Source organism: Eurosta solidaginis, chromosome 4 (assembly GCF_040869045.1).
Source record: "Eurosta solidaginis isolate ZX-2024a chromosome 4, ASM4086904v1, whole genome shotgun sequence".
NCBI classification, from domain to species: Eukaryota; Metazoa; Arthropoda; class Insecta; order Diptera; family Tephritidae; genus Eurosta; species Eurosta solidaginis.
Genome location: NC_090322.1, coordinates 263170012 through 263176011, shown reverse-complemented (window position 1 = coordinate 263176011; position 6000 = coordinate 263170012). Strand labels below are relative to the sequence as shown.

General features: G+C 39.4%; 1 protein-coding gene across 1 annotated transcript in view; it reads left to right on the top strand.

Annotated features, from left to right (window-relative positions):
- The first annotated feature begins 201 nt into the window (after window positions 1-201).
- The window catches only part of fog (folded gastrulation), a 269781-nt gene continuing 263982 nt past the window's right edge, over window positions 202-6000 (top strand). The window contains exon 1 of the mRNA XM_067785883.1: window positions 202-373. The gene's annotated coding sequence lies outside the window, so the exon portion shown is untranslated. The remainder of the gene's footprint in view (window positions 374-6000) is intronic.

The window sequence follows — 6000 nt, the reverse complement described above, 5'->3', positions numbered from 1 at the left end:
CTCTCCCACTAGACGCCTTGCTATTTAATGCGCTCGCTTTACATTATCTTTCTTTACATTTCTTTCAGCTTTGTTCTTCGAATTCCTTCTTCTAAATATTGCTTCCCTTTTAAAACTCTTGAGAAGTAAACATTTTAACACGTGCTAAAGCAATAACATTTATTACCAACTTCTTGCCCGCAGCAATGTACTAAATAACTCTAAACCTTCGTCAATACTTTTAACAACAACTCAAACAAATTTCATTACAAAACTTTCTTTTGCATTTAACGACTTTATCAAGTGGCCAGCAGACGACTGGACGTGCGTGTTAACTTGGATTGAGTTAATAGATAGTTCATCATCTCGTCAAGCACTTCTACTTGAACTCATGGTATAACTATGATAATTCTGTGTTTGGGTTTCAGCACCTTTTTAAAGAAAAATAAAGTAGTAATTTAGTGTTGTTGTAATATCGCAGTTGAAGTGTTAAGAAAGGGGAAATATATTGCTTGTAAGCGTACTTTTTTATTATCGGCTAATCAAGAACTGAGTAAATGCCACAAGTCACAATTGATTTTCAAGACTACTGGGGAAAATATTCGTTAGAGCATTAAGATATCTATCTTCTTATATGGGAAATGATTATACTATGCAGCTTAATAAGTGGCTACAAATAAACCCACGATATGGCAGGCCTGTCGTAGGTCTGTCGCTGAAGCGTACAAAATCCAGATACAGTCTAGTCTTGGGACCCGACCGTCCATAACATTGAAACATTCTAACACTGCTGCCACAACCACAGTCTCTCTATTTTAACTTGAAGCCCATTAGTCTTCTTGCGGTATACAGAGCGAATGTCGCCCTAATCTATGTTCCACAATGTTGAAAGAGCAATAGAGTCCTCTTGTTATCAAGAGGGAAGGAGTAGATCGCTTGCATGAACTTAAGACGCCCGACATACCAGCCTCACAATCTTCTTGTTTAAGATATTTGAAAGACTAAGATTTCTACAATTCGTAGTTCCTAATTGAACCCAATCTGTTTGTATAGAACATGACAATATCAAAGGCAAATGAACCATAACGCTCTTCATTTTCGCGTAAATATAGAAGGTACTTTTAAAAATGCAAACAAGTTGGTGCGATTATGGGTTCCCTAGGCAAAATCAATGCTGAAGCTAACATGGATTTGGGACAACAGCATTAAAAATCTGTCAAGCTCAAGACTCAAAGCTCGTTAAAAATTGAGATAAAGCAGTCGCTTATTTAGACGAGATTGTTATCGTCATATCAAAGCAATTGACCTTAAAATTTAGAATAAGACTCGCGAAAGCTCTTTGGCCTACCGTAAACTTCGGGATACATACATATCTGGGTATTTAATGTAAGATTCAGTGCCAACTCGGAGAAGATGGATTTAGTCTTGTTTACTACGAGGTATAAGGTCCCGAATTGGTTAAAGCCTTAGCTCGAAGGTGTAAACCTGCAAGAGAAACCTTATACCTAATATCTAGGAATCGTTCTGGAGAGTAAGTTGTTGTGGTATCTCAACGGGAAAGAGAAAGCGAAGAAAAACTCGGCAGCTTTGAATACATGTAAAAGAATGCTAAGGTGTACGTGGGATGTCTCGCCCTCTCTCTCTCATTGGATATTTACATATATTGCAAACCCCATCCTTTACTATGGAGTAAAGGACATAGCGTTAGCAACTGCAATGAGACTCACTGCATCGGATAGACTTCCTACCTCCCTACCAAAGCTTCGATGGATCACTTAGAGCCACGATAAGATTGGAAGATTGGAACGTATAATAATAAGCAGATAACGGGGTCTAGAACCAGAGCATGGAACGGTACGGTCATTGTGGAATCGTCATAAATCTTCCGGTGTGGCTTCGGATCAAAATGCCACTCTCTCTCCATGGATTTTGGTAAATATTTTAAGACGAAGATCGCCTCAAGAAGTGACTGACGCAGAAACAGATAAAGCAGAAAGAAACTAGTTGCGTTATAAATCTGCAGCCAGTGGGGGCAGGGGAAAAAATTAGTTTTTTGTCTTGTATAGAGAAGAGAAATTGCAGAAATTTATTAATGGAATTGTGGATGGCCGACTTCGCGGGCTCCCGACACATGGTCATATACAGCTTCAGGTTTAAACATAAAAAGATCCATAAGGCTACATTTCGGGGACATGCCTACGCTCTTTTAGATGTGAGCACGATGCGAGTCGCTAAAATCCGCGCACACCTGCTCTCTGAGAGTACAAGTCATCTATGCGGAATGCATGAGCATATCTGTAGAGGAATTCGTGCCCCGCTCAGGAAAAAACTTACAAAAAAAAAATCTGCCCAAAGACCGTAGGAAGTCGTGAATGCGAAGGTCTTGAGCTACGAGCCCCAGAAATAGTGCCCGATTTTACAAAAAAAAAAAAATAAAAAAATACGGATTGTTATCGACATGTTATACATTTGTTTTCGATTAGTTACTGTCTAATTACCCAGTTTTTATTGGTCGTTGCTCGGCAGTAATTTGGCAAACAATCCGAGTGTATTTCTGCCATGAAAACCTCTCAAGTGAAAACCCATCTGCAAATTTTTAAAAAAAATTAAAAGGACCACGACGAGAATTGGAAGAGCAGCTCGGCCTAAAAACTCTTCTCAGGCTATCGTGCTTTGCATTTATTTATTTATTTATTTATTTATTTAGAAGACTTCGTTTATTTGGGAACCAGCATTAACACAAACAACAATATCAGTTTTGAAACCTCGGGAAGAATAAGTCCTGCCAATAAATGTTACTATGGACGAGGTAGGCAATTTAAAAGTAAAGTCCTCTCTCGGCAAACGAAAATCATGCTCTACAAGGCACTTGTCCTACCCATCCTGCTAAATGGTCCAGAAGCATGGAACATGACAACATCAGATGGAACGGATCTGGGTGTGTTCGAGATAAAAATTCCTCGAAGGATTTACGGATGTCTAGGTCTACGAATACCGAAGAAAATTTAATAATGAGCTGTACGAGCTTTACACAATCAACTTAAAAAATAAATAAATGCAAGGTGGAATTTTAGACATAGCCTCTCTTCCAATTTGCGTCGCGATGCTTTTTTATTTTTCCTAAAAATTGGCTGGACGGGACATCTCTTAGGAAGATACGTTTACACTGAGAAGATTTTCATGGCAGAAATACACTCGGAGTATTTGCCAAATAACTACCGTAGGGCGACTTCGCTCAGAAAAACTTTTTTCGAATTGAAAAAATTTGTTTATACATTTTTGAGTTTGCTTTGTCCTGAGAATTTCAGGATCTGCGGTGTGATAGGTGGAGCATGCACCACACCGCGGCGGCTACTGTAGTCCAGCGAATTAAGCCACAGCGGCTACGCTGGCTCGGTCATGTTATGCGAATAAAAGATGATGCTCCGACTAGGAACGTTTTTTACCGGAACTCACCTATGGAAGCGGAGGAAGAGGGCGGCCCACTTCGCTGGAAGAAGCAGATGGAAAACGATTTAAATTTCCTTGGTGTATTTAATTGGCACCAGTTAACCCCATGAAGAAGCGATTGACACCGCCTGTTGGACGGCCATACTCGTTTATACGGTTAAGTGCCAATTAAGTAAGTATGGGGCCTTAAACATAAGATCACCTTTAATATAAGTTCCATGTTAAATTTGCATACAACTTTAAGGTCTTAAGTGAAGTATAATATATATATATATATATATATAAGTTATATAAGGTGACAATGTTTTCGCGGGTACACTCATAACGACTTACATTAAAACAAAAGCAAATCCATACGACCCAGTAATATCCCGCTTCTTCTGGTAATGTCTTTTGCTACCTGCAACAAATTGGGTCCCTCCACTTTTAAGAGCCATTCAAAGTACTTTTACATAAAAAATTAAAGAACAAACAACTATATGGATGTGCATAAAAAAATCTCGAGTCATGCTTCAATTCATTTTACCATAGCTACAACGTGCTTCACTCCCTTTACCCTGTTTAAGTTGCAACCTGTCTCAACAATGCAATCGGGTGTGTTGAAACGTAGGTACATACATATATACGAGCAAGTTTGCTCAATAGCTATGTACTTATCGCGCAAGAATTTACTATCGTCCCCCACTATTTTTTATCAAAGCTACATTGTTGTTGTTGTTGCTGTTGATGGCATGCTATTTGTGTGACGTCATCACAGTTGCAATAACATTTACATGGACACCCCATAAAAATGTTAATGTTTACATGACGACATTGCTGGTGGTGATGATGATCATGATAATCGTAGTGATGATGAAGCATAATGATGATGAAAAGGACATGATCGATATTAGCATTCAAGCGAAGTTGCTGCTACCGCAAGAAGATATTAGTGCAACATTAAGAACAAAAAAAAAAAAAAACATAAGCAAGTAAGTACACCTTTCTTGTTCATTATCTTTAACGACTCTATCGCGTCTGTCAGTCAATTCAATTGCTACAATGTATTTACTACAAACTACCTGCTCTACATAAAACGTGCAACAAGCGTACAACACTGCTGGTGATGGTAATGTGATGGTGGTTGCTTAGCGCGGGTCAAAGTGCAACAGTTTTTTACGCTCTGTTGCATTTGTAACGGTGACTCATCGTGTTTTGCTTTGGAATGAATTGCAACGGAGCGTAAAGACCGAAATGAATGATTGCAGGCAGTAAAAGAGAAATCAAATTTAACTGCCACAACTTTGAAAAGACGGCAATACATTTTTTTATACGTCAGTGGAATATTTCTGTTTGTATGTTTCGGCTGTTTGTTGAGTCTTAATTGTAGAAGTTTTTGTCAAAAATAATATTCCGTAAAAAAGGTTCGTGAAAAGGTTATAATATCGAAGTGCTACTTTTTAAAAGTATCGATACATATTATAACATCAGATGAAGCGGCTCTGGGAGTGTTCGAGAGAAAATTTCTTCGAAAGATTTCTGGACCTCTACGCGTTAGCCATGGCGAGTACCGAAGAAGATTTATCGATGAGATGTACGAGCTCTACGCAGACATCAACATAGTTCAGCGAATTAAAACGCAGCGGCTGCGCTGGCTAGGCCATGTTATGCGAATGAAAGATGACGCTTCGGCCAATAAAGTGTTTCTATCGGAACCCGTTTATTGAAGCAGAGGTAGAGGGCGGCCTCCACTCCGTTGGAAGGACCAGGTGGAAAACGATTTAAACTCCCTTGGTGTGACCAATTGGCGCCGGTTGGAAGGAAGGAAGCGACCTGTGCTCTTTGTTGGACGGCCATAACCGTTTAAACGGTTAAGCGCCAATTAACTAAGAAAGCACATATTATAAGATTACTTGATCAGTACAAACGAGGGTTATAGGGGTTATATCGCACACCTAGCTCACAAGGAATGAGGGCTGTGGTGGTAAGAGTAAAATCGGCGTAGTGGTAGTGGTTTAGTCGTGCATTAACGAGCAACGAAGCAAGACGTATGCACGCATGTTTCCTAATACTCAAAAGTAAACCACTTCCGTGATTGCTACTCTGCTTGTACCGCGACTACTAAACGAAAGAGAATGACCGACTTTTCAAGAGCATAACTAAGAATAATTTACATTGTTTTGTAGGTATGTTAGAGCAAAATTGTACTAACTTCTATGTAGACTTCTGAAAACAATCCGAAATAGCAACAAAACTATACAAATATAATATTTTAGCAGGAGAAACATTACACAAAATATCTAGGAACCATTCTAGACAGTAAGGTGTCGTGGAGGTTCAACGTGTAGGAGAAAGCGGAGAAGGCATCGATTGCACTTAATTCATTTAAAAGAATGCTGGGATATAAGATGTATTGCCCTCTCTCTCTCTCTCTGATAGGGAATTTATAGTGCCTCGGAGCAGCTTGGGCTCAGACCACACAGCCATAGTAGTAGAACGTCATGATTTACAAAACGTACATATTACTTGATCCCTTAGAGCCACAAAGGAGGTCGATTGTTGGCGCAAGGGTGCCCAAATGGCGTACGAGGC